Source organism: Pyrgilauda ruficollis, unplaced genomic scaffold, assembly GCF_017590135.1.
Source record: "Pyrgilauda ruficollis isolate IOZ18807 unplaced genomic scaffold, ASM1759013v1 scaffold12, whole genome shotgun sequence".
Classification (NCBI taxonomy): domain Eukaryota; kingdom Metazoa; phylum Chordata; class Aves; order Passeriformes; family Passeridae; genus Pyrgilauda; species Pyrgilauda ruficollis.
In genome coordinates, this window is record NW_024510321.1 from 13,622,690 (window position 1) to 13,637,918 (window position 15,229).

Sequence of the window (15,229 nt, forward strand, 5' to 3'; positions counted from 1 at the left end):
CTAGCTGTGAAATTTACTGTTAAAATTCAAAAGAATTCAAAATTTTTTCTTTGCATTTTTCTATGTTGTTTTGGTTCCTTGTGTGATAACCCTCAAAAGTTAGGCTTCTACCTGAGCAAAGTTGTAATAGAATGAAGTTTAGTCAACTTTGGCTCTTAATGAGTTTCTTAGCTTGGAAGTGAAAAAAGAATGGGAAGAACTTTCCTCAATGAAAAAAATTAAAATAATCGTGCTAACTGCTGATTTTAGCTGCACCCTGCTAAATCTTCTGTGTTTCTCAGTGTGAGACAATGGTTTCCTTCATGCATGAATGACTTCTTTAAAAATACAATTCCTGGGTGCTATGAAGCAGAATTGATTAAAAAAACTTGTTGAACACTGGTATGATTGCACACTTTTGAGGTTGACTATAAAGCAGAAAGAAACAATGTGTGGCCCAGACAGCCATTATGGGATCGCTTTTAGCGTCCTGTATTGTGTGGAATATGAAGAAAGGGCAGCCCATACATCTGATCTGCAAGACATCTTGCCTTAAAGTGGTTTAGTTTTCATAGCTGGCACAGTTCACAGCAAGGAGCACATGTGCTGTGTCTGAGATACCTCAACACCGCAACTTCTGCCAAATTTCACTCATGTTTCCAAATGTAATATTATGCTTATGTCCTATCCTGTCTCTGGCACTGAATTAAAACAGCACCTGTTAATATTAAGAATAAATGAAGTTACTGTAGTGTTGAGGATAAAGAGGTTTTGGTGAAAGAAAATTGGATATGAGATTTAGATTTCCTGCCTTATTAAATATTTCAAGTGGTGGTGTTCTACTTCAGTTTTATTTAGAAGTCAGAAAGCAGTATTGCAATGTTAACGCACAGCTTTTTACTTAAATCTTCTTTCATGAGCTAGTATTTGCTGATATTCAGTTCAAATGCTTTAAGGAATAAAGAGAAACACTCTGGAACATCATTTTTGTTTTTGAGATAAGTGGGTTTTTTTCAGAAGCTTGTTATTCCTCTGCATGTTGTTTGATTCTCATTTGCATTTAAATCAGCTTTAGCAGAGTTGTGTAGCTTATTGGTGTTCCTCTTCAGTCTGACAGTTGAAGAATAGCAGATGTAAATATGAACATTAGGCTAAGGCTTGCATTGTGCAGCCAACAATCATTTGTTCTGGTACTCTGGAGTAGAAAGTTAAAACACAGATTTCTTTCTGCTTCAACCAGTGAACATTCCTGAGTTTTCTGGGTTCAGTTCTGCTTTTGAGAAGCACTGAAATTGCTAAAAGCAGCGAGCACTTGCACTGTGGATGTTACTGCTATGGATAAAGAAGGATAATGCTATTTATGCACAGTTGTTTCTCTAATACTGTAGCTGTCCTTCAGGATACTGTCTCAAAATAATGTGTTTTCTTTAAGACTGAAGAATATATTGCAAAAAAGATCTGGACTCTGTAACTGAATTTCTCTTAAGAGTGGTGGACAAAGGATCGTGATGATCTAAGCACTATTCTATTTCTAATGGGAATAAAGAAGTGGGGGCAAGAAGATGATAGTACCTTTATTAGGATATCAGCAAGGAGATGACTGGGGAAGAGAATTCTCTCTATTGCTGCTCAGAATGAACATTGTGTGGCTCCTTGGATGGGAAAGCAGGAGTAGCTGATTGTCAAGGACCAAGAGATCCAACGGGATCTAAAGAAGTTGGGCAATGTCTACCTTGCACTGAGGAATATGATTAACATGATAGATTTTCCAAAAGACTAATTGTGGAGGAAGTTATTTGGGGAGAGGTGGTTGTGTTCCTTGGTATGAAAGTTCAATACTTTCATCTCCTAATATCCATAATGAAAAGCACTGAAAAAACAATCAGAAAAGGAGCAGGAGGACTAGTGATTTTAGTTGAAGAACATTGTTTTAGAAGTTCTTGTGAATGTCCATTGCTTTCAATGGAATTAATAGAATAAAAACCCCCCTGCCTTCCAGATTTTATGTGATGATAGAAGTACCTTTCTTGTCTTCTTGGAAAACCAGGCTACTTCAGTTTGATATACTTGTGCCTGGGTGTGTCTTGTTCAAATGTCAGTCCTAACTTAGAAGCTACAGAGGCATCCTCCTCAATAAATCATTACTTGAAGGCAACACGCGCTAGGATTTTTTAAAAAATTGAAGTGGATATTTTTGGGCAGATGCTATTTTAGGATTATTTTAATGGAAGGGCTTCCTCTTCCTATTTTTTTCAGTTGCTCACTCACTGGTGACAATAGAAGATGAAAGCTTTGCATTAGTTGATCTGTTGGGGTACAGAAAAAAAGTAATGGATTGTAGTTTGTTTATAGGGAAGTAAGACCCCTTGTTTTTTATTTACCATGTTGTTAAGCTCAATAAAAAGCTAAGAAAATAGTTTTAGTAATAATAATATTAAAAATTATATTTTTGTGCACAAACCTAAGTTTAGTTTAGAAAGGCTAAATTATTTGTGTGTTGTTTTCCTGGATCATCACTAGCAGTTTCCCCTTTTTATGCATTTGGGAATGCAGATTGCACAATCGTTTGTTCAAGACTGGATTTGATACATTGCCACTTTAATTATTCTGACATAGTGTCACTGGTTAAAACCATGATTGTATCAATTACAAAAATGTAAATTTTTCATTGCTTTAATTGTCTGAATATATACTGTGAAATTTTAAAAATAGTGTTAAAATTGCACTGGACAGTATTTTGTTAGTATCATTTCTGGTTTTCAAGTAAATTATTAGAAACACTTATAATTTTAAAAAGCTTGCTTTCTTGAATAATACCATTCATAACATAATGTCATTAGCATTTCTAAAATTCCTTTTATATCCTTTAATGATTTTCTGTGAATGATACCATTGTTCTGTCACTCACTTGAGCTCATAAACAGGAAAATATTTTACAAATTCAGCATTATGTCAAGGCTATATTTAAGTCTTAGTCATTTCAAATCCTGTAGTACTGTCTTTAGGATATATTCTTTCTCATGGAGTAATACGATGTAATCTCTTTTGTCAATTGCTGTGATGTTTTCTCTGTTCTTGTAATACACAGGATCTGGTTGTACTTCTCTCTGAAACAGAATTCTGCTGCAATGAATTTCCAGGTGTGTTGATAGTATCATGTCATTCTTTTCTTATTCTGCAGAATCCCTTTTTCTAGGTGAGTTCTATACAGGGTACCAGGCCTCTCTTCAAAAGTCCTTTCCTTGTCTGCTCTTGTCATTAAGTCGCCAGTTATCTGCTGATTCATGGGGTCCACCTCCAGTCAGCCCTTAGTGACTGCCTTCAGATCTTCCTGAGAGCTTCTTGAAGCTTTCTCTCACAGAGTATCCTAAACCAGAAGGCAGCCTGACCCCAGCTTGGTGGAGAATTGTCTTCTGCAGTGGGGTGCTGAGGGGAGAGCTCTGCCTCTGGTGTGTGCAGCAGTCCCTCAGTCAGGGCACGGAGCTGGCTGGCTGTGTTCTGACTGCTCACAGGTGCTTTGGATTCCAAGTAACCTAACCCTGCACTGTAACTTGCAGACATACCTTAGTTTCATAGCTGCAGTTAAAACTCTTAGCTTTTTACAGTGTGGTGTGTAGTTTGTTAGCCTTGAATTAGATCTTAATCACAAGTAAAATTCTGAAGGAGCTGTCTTGAAACTGTTGACCAAATACACAGTGCTTCCAACCTAAATCTATTGTATTGGGATCTAAGTCACAAGCTGCAGTTTTAGTTACAGATGCTAAGGACTTAAGTACTCAAACGTTTTCTTACACAGAACGTGCTTTAGCAATACAAACAAATTCCAAATTGAAATTAACTTGCTTTTTTCAAGTAGGCAGGTTGATTGGTGTACAGAAAATAAGCAAAGACATGATTTTACTAGACACTATGATTATATAAAGCCCAAGAAACAAAACAAAAACCAAACACAGGAATATTCTAATTTGCTTTTGAACAGTCTCATAAAAATATCAGATACTTAATTTTTTTAGTGGGTATAAACTTCTACCAATTTGTACAGGAATTTGTACAGGAATTTATACAGGAATTGGTCACAAATGTAACATAGGTAAATGTGTAGGACAGATGAAAGAAGATGCATCTAGAAAAAGGCAGAAATAGTCATGTTTCTGTCTGTGTTAATAAATTGGCAAAGACAAGACATTCCAGTTCAAAACAGAATGAAAATGGATCCGAGTGCATGTGTAGACTTATTTTGTATCACAATGTCTGTTTATTAATAGAATTCAGAGAAAAGAAGGCAAACTCAATTTGCTAATTTCACTGAATAGACTTATTCAGCTTCCTATTGAGTAATTGCAGAAGGCATTTTTAGTTTTAATGAGTATTCTGAATTCTTTATCTCTTTGTTTTCTCTTGTTTTCCATTAGAAATTTGCTGTCTTAAATGTGTTCCTTAGCCCTTTTGTCAATATTGTATTTATTTCTAGATCAGTTAAGAAGTGACTGTAATGTGCAACTTAAAATGACTAGCTTAAGGAGGTATTGAATTGAAGGACTTCGTGACAGAGTTGTGGTTTAATATGTGAACATAGTGAAATCTGCTTTCCTAATTGGGAAAAGCATTATAGAAACATTATAGAAAGTGTCAAATGGTAGCTCTAGGGTTTTAAGTTAGATAGATCTTATGTGTGTCAGACCCGGTTTGTTTCAAAATAACAACTTCCTTGTTATGACATGAATAAAAAGTACTCTGGAGAGACTGCTTTCTGTAAAAAATGATCTTGGCTGTTACATTCTAGAGCGTTCACAAGCGACAGGTAAAGATCTTGCATTTCTTGGCTATATTCAACAGATATGTTAGGGAAAACAGACTTAGACATTTATGCTTAAACATAATACTGAAGTACTGGGGGTTTATATGTTTATTTAATGGCTAATGACTGATTGTTACAACCTGTATGTTGTTACTCACATCACAGGTTTTCTGCTTGTTATCACTTTCATATGTAGTTTGGAGTTCCTGCACTTGGCACTGTGATGCCATCTCTCATCCTGCTGTAAATGGGTTTGTTTCACTTTTGTCTGGGATAAGCCCAGAAAAGTGTGTATATGCACGTCTTAGACTTTAAAAACTGTTTTCTTTTAACATAGGTTACTACAAAAGCTTGTTTTGGAATTGCACTACAAAGAAAATGTCCACTTTTGAGGTTTGGGTGACAGGAAAATGCTTGCCTTAAAAAATTGAGAGACCAGGATAACTCTGCAGCAGAGTAGTGAGGCTGTGGATTCATTGTTTTTCCCTAATCAAGAAAGACAAAAGAGATATGCAGCCTTTTGTAATCAGAAGTAGAGCATGTGTCCCTGTTCCATCACCCTCTGCAAGTCTCATGACAAGATGGGTGTTGAATTCTGTGACCCAGTTATTGTGTATGGGCAGGTTGGGCCCTGCCTCCTACATTCTTGCTGAAATGTTCTGATGTTTCTGAGTTTCTGTACAGACAGAATAGAAATAAAAAAATCTACAGCCTGTTTCCAAAATCCTGGGCAAAATTACTTCCCACCAAAATTTTGTAAATGTTTGAATATTTGCCTCTTTTCTTCTGGGATATTTAGCCACTGTAATAAAAAGAGAGGTAATGGGAACATAATGAAATGGCTTCTCTGTTTAAAAAAAAAGTAAAGAAAGTAATTTTGGTTTGAAATAGAGGTGCTTGAAGGAGGATATGAAAGATGCTGGGAGGAAATAAATAGAAAATTATTTATTCATGTTTTTGAGAATTTGGGGTACTGAACACAAAAAAATGCTTTACACTTGGCCTAAGCTATAGAACTTATTTTCACAACATATTGTGAAAAGTCAAAACAAAAAAATGGGTTCAACAAGGAGCTTTGCAAGTCTATCAGTATTAGTGGTGATAGTTCAGAGTCAGTCTGACCCAGGTGGATGCTGTGCTGCTGATTGGTGAGGGAGGAAATAATTTTTACTTGTGTCATCTTCAGTGTGTAGTAGATACTCTGTGCTGGCTCTCCTGAAGATACAATTCTGTACTTTGTGGACTGTCACTCTGGCTGAGTATTGAGTGGTTTGGGGTGCTTCCTTAGTTACTTTTTTATCTCCTATTCAAAGTTGGCTGTTGAGCAGGAAGGTGGTGCCTTGCCTTTCTCGCAGTGGGGGAATGTGAATTGTTGGGCTTGGGTCACCAGATTATCGGTGACTTGCTTTCATACTGAGGACACAAAGCTGACTTTCCATCTGTGTGCACATTATTCACAAGTGGATCAAAAAGCAGCAGAACAGAGACAGAGTAGTGGTGGCAGTGATTGCAGGTACATTCTGCATTAGTAGAAACGTAAGTGACGGAAAGTAAGTGCTAGGTATTGATAATTTTATACTAGAATACAAGTTAGTTACTTTCCCAGGTGTTTTGTTTTTCTAAACTTCCTTTTCCATAAAGTATCACATCAAAGTGGTCACAGAACAATTGAGATCAAGCATTTCCATGTGGAGTGGAATGGAATGGAATGGTCTCTCATCCCTTGGTTCCAATTTGTTCTGGTAGGACTGAAAAGACAGCTGTAGAGTGTGCAAGAGGGTGACAAGGTTTTGTTCAGCGTTTCTTCTGTAAAAACCATGTGATGGGAATTGGGACAGGTGATTCCCAGGCAAGACCAGTAATTGTTGTTTTATTAGCTGCAGTTCAGATTTGATGATGGCTAACAAGTGCCTAAAGAGACAGTGTGGGCATCTTACACTCACTAAAATAATATTTTAAGTATTGTTTTAGAAATTTAAATGCCTACAGGCCAATTACAGCACCACTGATTTGTGACAAATGAGTTTGACCTCTGAATGACAGCAGTCTCTCTATATAACTAAAAACTACATAGATGAAAACATTTAGAAAGTGGAGAGAAGTCTGGTGGGGTCATAAGGTGAGGTGTACCTTTTTAGGATCTCAGCAGAACATTTTATGGTGCTTCTATCAACTGCTAAAGCAAAGTTTGTTATATCATTACCTGAATTACCTGAAACACAGAAGACTGGGACAGCTGCTTCTAAGGTCCTAAGGAAAGTTATAGCCCTCAAAATACTGGAATATGCCTGTGTGAAAGACAAATAGAGCAAAGGAGTGTTTTAATGCCTGGCATAGGCAGTGAGAAGGAAAAAGGGAGACGACTTTTCAATAATCAATGTCTGTATCTGTTTTATAAGGGTGATTGTTCAATATGTAAAATGTTTGGTTTTGACTGTACTTGAGGTTGTCCTGTGATATAAACATTGTGTTGACAGAAAAATCTAGTTCTTTTTGAGTAGCCTGTCCTCAATGCAATGTTGGAATCTTGTATTGCAGCTGAATTCTGAACTTCCTGATTCAGCAGAAGGGTTGATGGCTTACTGGGGAGATACTTGATTCATAATAAAACAACCATCAGTTCTGTTTTCATTCTACTCTATCTTCAAAATGAAATAAAAATGCAGTGGAATATATAAATGTGGTTGAATGTAGGAGCAAAAGACATACAGTGATTCTGTTCCTACCAGATATTTCTGGTAACTGGGAAGTGTTATAATTTTATTTTTTGGGGGGGGGGGGGAAAGTGTCAAGATATTTGTTCTTTTTTGTGATGTTTTTAAATAATTATTTAAAACAGAAAAAATGTAATATAGAATTACTTTAAATAGGAACATGATACAATTATTTTAGGAATAGTTTGTCAGGAGATACATAGATGTTTCTGTCCCATGTTTTTGTAAGTAATGTAGGATGTAAACTGATCTGTCGTCTTGTGAAACTAGAAGTGATGCCTTTTACTTCTCCTGCAGTTAACTTAGAAAGCATTTTAAGAATATGAATAATGTCACTCTTACTATTTCTTACTACTTCACTATTGTCAGAGAGTCTGACAATAGTTTTTTACTTAATATCAGCAATTGACTGGAAAACAAAGTGCTTTCATATGCATCTTTGAAGCCAGGAGTGAACAAGTGTGTTTCCTTCCTGTTTAGAGAATTCAGGCTTTCACTGTTGATATTAAAATACAGAAACTATAGCTTGAATGGAAACTCAGAACAGATCATGGTTTTGTCTCTCTATTACACTATGATAATTAAAAAAAATAAGTATTTCTTGTTTAGATCATGTGAATTTGCTGAACACAATAAGACATTTTGGTCCCTAGAAGGTGCATGATAGGTTATTCCAAAAGCCGTTATAACCAGGGGACTTCTTAGTTTTACTTCTTTGAAGCTTTTGTTGAAAATTCCAATCCTGTGATGGAAATGGGGACTGCAATAGGATTCCTTGGGGAGCCTCTGCTTCTCTGTTTGGTACATGGTTCCATCTGGTGAATTAAAAAGCTTTTGAAATAGTAGCATACAGAGTACATTCATTTTCTCAATATTTTCCTGCACAGTGTTTTTTTCAATGTGTAAATCCAGTGTTGCTCCCTCAGGTCATCATTAACTTGTTTGTGTATCTGAATTAACTAACTTGGCAGCTGCCCAACACCTCCTGCAGATTAATAAGAGCAAGTTTCACCTTGTTTTTTTTGGTCCTTTCATGACTTTACATGTGACATTCTTTCTGCTGTTTGTCCATGACTAGTTTTTTTCTGAGCTGGTATTTTAAAGAAGACATGTGTTTTCTTGAAAGTGAGGAGAACAAATAAGGTAGCACAGTTTATTGTGCCTAAACAAACATTGATATAGATCTCCCTCTTCCTCTGGTGTTAGGTTGATGTGTGTCTTTTCTCCTGGAAATACAAGGAAAAAAAATTGCATTTTCTCATTCAGTTTGGAAAGATTGTCCTTTCTAGTGCAGGAGAGCTGTGGAGACTGAAAGACTTATACTAAAGTTTTGGAATATCTGTGTATTGTTTAGGAGTGGGCCAGGGAAATTTTGTCTTTTTATATTTCAGATGATGCCATGTTTCGTGTATTCTGCTGAGCTGGTTTTGCATCCATGGCCTGCCAAAAATATATGAGCTGAGAAGGCCCTTAAGGATATGTAGCAGAGCCGGTAGTGCCAGTTTTTGTGTGGTCCAAGTGTTGTGCCCTCTTGCTGCTGTCTCTGTACCTGGTGGTAAATGATTGCTGCTGCTTACTGAGCACCAGCCACAAGGACTTGTGCAGGGTTTCAGAAAGCCCCAGTTTGTTCAGCTCCTGAGCCATGGAGCTGTTGATTGCTTGCCATGATAAAATACGTGGATTTTGTGTTAAGACTGATTTCTTAATCAGGGGAAGCTTTTCCACCACCAAATCTGAAAGAATATCAGAAGAATAGTTGTCAGGTGCTCTAAAATGGAGCAGGTCTGAGCTTTGCACTTACAGCTTCATTGAGTTCATTTTGTGTAAATGTTTTGTTGGTCCTACATGATACAAGATGCTCTTTGAACAGATGTCTCAATCTCAGTTATTGTCAAAATTGTAAGCCTACAGTAAGGCTAGGTTATTGCAGCTATGTCAAAAGGTTGTGGGAAAGGGAAGGTCAGCAACTGTTATGGCATCAGAAACTGGAATGGAGAACTACATCGTGCTCTTGCCTCTGCAGCTAGGATGTCCTAATGAGTTTAATCACATTTTAATTAGTGTTTCTAGGTAATTAAAATTTTTCAAGAGCTGTTGCTAAATAGATATACTTGAGTTTGAGTTTCCAGTGTGTGTCTGCAAGCTGGCTTCCAGGTATCATCTCTGTCTGTTCCACAGAGGCTTAAGTTCATCCTAACTGTGGTGTTGCACATATAGGTGTTCATTTAACTGCCCTTAAATGTTAGATCATCTCAAAAAAGATACTACAGATTAATCAGGGCTCCTGACCTAAGGCCATCTGTGCCTTCTCTTTGAATCTGGGGATTAAGTACAATGATGCTCTCTTGCATATTTTGGAAATGTATGAAAACTGTAAAACTACACTATAGTACAGAGAACTTGTATAAGTCAAATTGTTTTGTAATAACCAGATTTTACAACAATTTGTTAGCATTTGCATGAAAATAAATTTCTAGATTTGTATTTGCCCTGAAACATCTTCACCTTTTCTTAAGACATTAATTCCTTTTCGTTAATGACACTTTTTCCTTACAAAGACATACAGTGTACTTCCATACATTTTAATATAAGCAGTTGGATAGCTTAACATGAATTTTCTTATTTTTTTAACTTTTACTGATAAGAACAAAAGGAAACTTTAAATTTTTTAACATAATAATATTTTTGCTCTTAATTTCATTGAAAGTAGCCAGTAAGTAGTTTTTGAATTGCAGGCACAAAGAATGTAATAAATAATTTTATATTTCAAGTAAAATTCGGGTGTGCATTCCTATGATAACACTTACTAGTAAATATGACTATAGCTTCATGAAAAAAATGAAATACTAGCCTCCATGATAATTTAGTGGAATACATTAAATTTGCCATCCTTTGAGAAAGTAGAACAAGCAGATCTTCCTGTCATGCTTACCTTTTCATTTGTATACAGGAAAATGAAAACAACACTCCTGTGTTGAAGTTCTACTCAGTCACTTGGATTTTAGGCTAGTTATTGAATTGAACTAGTTGAGCAATTTGAAATCAAAGAAATGCTCTCTGCATATGTAGAAAGGCTGTGATACTATCCAGGGTAATACTTCAAAAAACTCTGTCCCTTGGAACCTATTTTAATATATTATATTGTTAGACTTTGAAATTTAGACAATTCTATTGGATGAATATTTTTATAGGTATTACCTTTTGTCATTTTGGGCCATGATTATGTACTTAAAATAATAGGTGTCTTTTTGAAATGCACTTATCTTTAGATTTTTTTTTAAAGTGAGAATTAACTTCTAATGTTTCAGTAACTTTTAGTATATTGAGCAAGTAGTGTGTAAAATGCAGAAGCAGCAATAGGTCATCCTGTCTTCAGAGCTGCATGGGCTAGTTTGCAGCAAATAAGGCCAATACACAAGACAGTAAAGACAAGTTCTAGTACTCAGTGAGCATGGATTGTCCATGCAATGAGAGAAATGGGCTGTATTTTGGGCAGTGTGAAGACAGAGAATTACTACTTACAACTGTAAAATAGGGGCTTTGATGCAAGATACCTGTGTTAACACAGAACATAGGTTGTTTCAAGGTATACTTGCTAGATTTTCACAGGAGGAGCCACCTTCCTCTTCCAAGCTGGCTTTTATGGTGAGATTAGATATTGAAAGTGTCTTCATCAAGGTTTGGAAGTAACGCTGATAGCAAATTCTTTGGACATACTTGCTTACACTTTGTTTTCAGGGATTCTTTTAGCTCTCAGTGAGTGCCAGGGCAATCTTTTCCGCCATTAGCCTCAGACCCTTCTCCTCCCCCTTGCACACATAAAGACTGTTTTGCAGATTGCCTTAAACCCACAGGCAGGGGTGGGTTTATTTGGGGTTGAAAGATAAGAACAGTGAAACATGCAGAACTGCTCACTGCAGACCATCCTGCTGAGCCACTTCCAAGAGAGGTGGCTGGTTGTGTACTGCAGGGTGGCTGCTTTCTGGTGTCTCTGCTACAAGACATGGTAGTTGGACTGGTAGCTACTGGTGTCTGGCTTCAGGAGTCAAGCTGACCAGCTGATACTGGTGGGTTGTAAAACTAATTAGGTCCCAAAAATGAAAGGGAGAAGAGTGGTAGCTAAGGTGGCCAGCTGAAACTCAACTAGTCTGCATCTGTATCCAGTACAGCACGTTTCCATGTTTTTCATGGTTATGAAGAACTTACTGAGTGCCTAGTTGGTGTAATTTTTTATTCAAAGTTATCTAGAGCTAGAGGATTTGTTATTCTTATAGGCACTTCCCTCCCCCTTGTTTTTTAAGTTCCTCTTCATACAGCAGTGATTTATTTTTCAAATACGTATGCATTTGCACACTGGTAACTGTTCCAGAAGCGCTGGTGACATTATTAGTAACTGATCTCTAACATACCATAGATCTGAAGGCTTTGGTATTAAAACTGATAGTGTTGTCACAGGGTGTTTGGTGAGGCAGGTATTCTACAAACCCTGTTGTTCCTTCCTCTCCCCTGTGACTGTGGGGAGGTTAGAGGCTGGGCATGCCCACTGTAGTTATTCTGTACTGTTCAAGATAGCTGGACAAAAGAGATTTTTAAAAAATCATCGATCAATGCTCTGATTTTGGCATTGCTTTCTAACCTAGAGGTTCTAGTTCTGACTATTTTTTCAGTGTCTTTGTAGTTCATGAGGGCTTGAAGGGGTTTTGTGAGTGGCCAGAAGAGGAAGGAGATTATTAACTCTTATTCATCTTCTTTTGTGACAATATGTAAGATACATATTCATCACAGAAGCACACCCTACTGATCTTCAAAAATGCTGTTTCATCATTTACATGTACTTACTTGTATATTTTGTGTGATTAACTCCTGGGGTGGGGCTTGTTTGTTTTAAATTTGGTTATTATCATTAATCTGTTTGTTTCTGTTTATACACTCTGCTTGAAATAGTGTGATGTGGTACTTACGAAAAAAAGTTATTTAGTAAACTGCATTTGTATCTACAAGCTGTGAAGTTATGAGTCTCTTATTTCTACTTGTTTTCACACTAGACAGCAGTGTGAAAAGAGTTTTCTTTCTTCTCTCTGCCCCTTTACTGTCTCAGCTAGGTAGGGGCAGGGTAGAGGCAAGAATTTTCAGAGGAGACTTTGGTGACCAGTGGAGCTGACCTTGGAGCAGCACAGCTGGGTTTCACGAATGTGTTTAGTGACAGCATATTTAAAACAGAGTTATTTCAAAAGAAAATACCTTTTCTTTCTTCCCTTAATGTGTGCTTGACATTTAAATGGAGAGAAATTTCCTTTTGAAAAATTAATTTGAATCTCTAAAGTTTTGGTCCATTTGCCTAACAATAGAGACAGCTGGATGGGTGTTATTGTTCTCTGTGTTCAGTTGTTTCTTCCATTGGGCTGTTGGATTTAAGAATTTAGGCCACACTGAAAAACTCTTCCACAGAACTTATGTGCTTCTGCACTTCATTTCCTTGCCACTCCTTGTGGCTGTTGCTGGCTACATTCCTTTCAGTTGAAAGGTGGTATTTTTTATTTTTTTTTTTTGTTTTAGACGGGTGGACTACATAATGATGAAATATCTTCTGGTATCCACTTAGTAATTTCTAGGGAATTAACTTCTAGGACCTAATGTCTGTTTAAGCCAGTTTATAATGTTATGAGTAACAATTACACTATTTGTGAAAATTAAGTTACATTTCAAAGCCCCCTTAGTATTCTTTAATCATACTGCCATACCTGAAATGAGCTGTGACAGTGATATTTTGGCAAATAATATACCATGAAAAATAGTTATACTCTAATATTTTCCACAAATCTGAAGCCTACTGATGAGTGAGAGAAGAGTAGTTATGAAACGGCATGAAATTTATACTACATAATTATATTGCTCAACTGCAAAAGCTGACACTGATGTGAAATTTGGCAGGAAATATTACTGCTGCTTTTGCCCTTCTTTTGATCTTTATGACTTTCCTTTCTTTCCTCCTTCACCACCCTAGTTGAAGGTCGTAGAAGATGCAAAGGCAAAATTTTGAGCCTCATTTTTCTCTATCATGAGGCCAGATTTCATTGATGAGTAGATTTTGCTGTCAATCAATTCTGTTTTCAAGCACAGAGCATTAGTTCAAGAATATTACTGTTGTCAAATGAGGAGTTACATAGACCAGATGGCTAATTGGTTGCTGGAATATGATGATGTTAGGTTTTATATTTCTGATTAAGCTGAGAGCTATGTGGGAAATGCTAATACAGTCATCAGTAAGGAGCGGAAGAAATTATGAAGAGGAAGCTTCATTTCCTTTCAAAAGAAATACAGAATGTTGTCACTTACCATATAGAAAATAAAACCATTTATCAAAGTTGATATGTATCAAAGCATTGGTTAGGGAACCTGGAAGGCTGAGAATTTTGATGAAAATGGAAGAAAGGCATGTAAATTGGGAAACAAGTGCTTACCTGGAACTTAAACCATTGCGAGAGGCAAATATGTGATTTCCTATGTATGCCAAATTACATCTTACATTTTTGACGTTTTTCCTCTTCCAACTAGCACGTACTTTCTAGTGAGGAATTTTCACAGATTGACTTCTTTCAATGGGTAAAAATTTCTTGGACATTCTTTACAAAACTTAGAAAAAATGACTGGCTCAGTCTTGGACATTTTAACTGAACAAGAAACAAGAGACTGAAAGTTATCTCCAGGATTAAGGTGTGTTAGTTCAGTTGTAAACCAGGCATTTCACTATGTATGTGTAGTTTTGAAGAGAAGTAATTTAGAAATTTGCCATAGTGATAACTTTTAAATACCTAATCAATTTTATTCCATGAATATTGCCTCAACCTAGAAAATGTTACTGGTATCACAGTGATGATTGTGGTATAATTAATGTGTTCTGATAGAGCACACTACGAAAACTTGTGTTTTGTTCCTTCTGACTTTTTGGTTATCTGCTCTTACTTTGAGTAAATACTGCCTTTGTAGTATGGAAACAGACCACAAAATCTGTGAAATATTTTTTCATTTATCCTGATTACAAAAGGAGAAAAAGAAGCACTTTATTAATAGCTATTCTAGATTGAAATGTTTTATAAAACATCACCTTCAAAAAAAGATGGATTGACAAAATGCAACTGTGAAAATATTCTGCAGTAATAAATTGCAAATATTTGTTTTAGTTGGCATTTCTCCAGTTTCCGAACTTCCTTAAAATTACCAAAATCCTGTCCTTCATTTCTTGTAATTCTAGCTTATTCAACTTAGAAATAGGAAAACCACCTTTTGCTGTTAGGAAATTCAGTGGGGTTTTGTACCCATTGTGTTATTGTTTATCGATCATGTAATTTCACTACTTAAACAGTTTGCAGGCAGTTACTTCAGTAATGTTGTGTATGTAATGTGAAAATGATTACTTTTCGAAGGATGGGAAATGAAATTAATGGTAACGGTTTTTTTTAAACAATATCATCACATATAGTTAGAGCATTATATATCCTAAAGTTTCATATTAGATTCTTCTTCTTAAGCAATCAGTTGCAGACCTGTGCATGGCATGAGATGAGGAGAACTGCTTTGTTATTTCCAATGAGAAGATGAAATCCTCATTGACTTATTTGAAAAGTGCAGGAGCTCCCTCTCCTGGCTTAGAGCGCTGTAAGTTGCAAGTTCCTGGGAACGTTTACAATTTATCACATTTAAAGAATACCTTATTTTAAATACTTATGTGTAGAAACAC

The 15,229-nt window shown here is 36.3% G+C and overlaps 1 protein-coding gene across 2 annotated transcripts in view; it reads left to right on the forward strand.

Annotated features, from left to right (window-relative positions):
* Window positions 1–15,229, forward strand: part of MPP7 (membrane palmitoylated protein 7) — a 147,536-nt gene that overhangs the window by 15,280 nt on the left and 117,027 nt on the right. Inside the window, exon 3 of one of the 2 annotated variants that reach the window (XM_041489291.1) lies at window positions 3,068–3,119. The exons of the other annotated variant lie outside the window; for it this stretch is intronic. The gene's annotated coding sequence lies outside the window, so the exon portion shown is untranslated. The remainder of the gene's footprint in view (window positions 1–3,067; window positions 3,120–15,229) is intronic. 2 annotated transcript variants of the gene reach the window in all.